Genomic DNA, 877 nt, shown 5'->3' on the forward strand with positions numbered 1-877 from the left:
ACACCGCAAGCATAACGCCGCTAAACTGCACGCTACGCAGAATGAATGCCGCTGAAAGCGAAAATTCAAGCTCTCGCCACGTTCGAGTGATGGATACATTTTTTTTGCGATTAATACTCCGAACACTACGCATGAATCATCCGTTTTAAATGTCATTTCCGATTTCTGACTCACGTGTCGCTCTCTGAAAATAAACGATTCTTGATACGAACGGGTCTATAGAGAAAAAGTAAGTATTTGAATTGGCTCGACGGTCGCAACGTCCCGATGTACAGAGCTCTATTTTTATATCCGTTCGTGCAGGAAGTTGGCTATGTGTAGAATGGGGGGACCCCCGTGTACGCGCGGAGCCCCCAATGAAAATAATTATTAGCGTTAAGTGGACGTCGTTAGGCCCTGGAGGAGACCCGTCGGTGGCGCGCAGACCGAGAGCTGGTTACATCGAATCAGCCATGCAGCCGCCGGCCAGCTTCGAACGTTATGTGAATCTGCTCGTCTGTCAGAGGATGCGGATCCATTGACCGGACAACTAGATTTCATTGCGTAATACTGCGTACGGACGGACGGCCAGCCGGAGCGCAGGCCACCTATGAAATTGCGTTCGTTTGTTTCGTTACACGAGAGTGGCATGACGTCGAGGCATTATTTCTCTCTCTCTCCCCCTCTCTCTCTCTCTCTTTCAATCAATTCTGTGCAGTGATATCAAGACTTTTATTACGGAGAGTCAGCGCGTATTTCACAATACTTTGTATACTTTATTATGTTCTCGAATCTACGTGTTACTTAACGCGCGGATAAACTTATCTCTCCTCTTACAATTAGATGTAGTAATCTTAATCCATTACAAATTTCCGTAATTATGCGCGCGACAAAATGC

The sequence above is a fragment of the Wasmannia auropunctata genome, unplaced genomic scaffold (genome assembly GCF_000956235.1).
Source record: "Wasmannia auropunctata unplaced genomic scaffold, wasmannia.A_1.0 LD335604.1, whole genome shotgun sequence".
NCBI classification, from domain to species: Eukaryota; Metazoa; Arthropoda; class Insecta; order Hymenoptera; family Formicidae; genus Wasmannia; species Wasmannia auropunctata.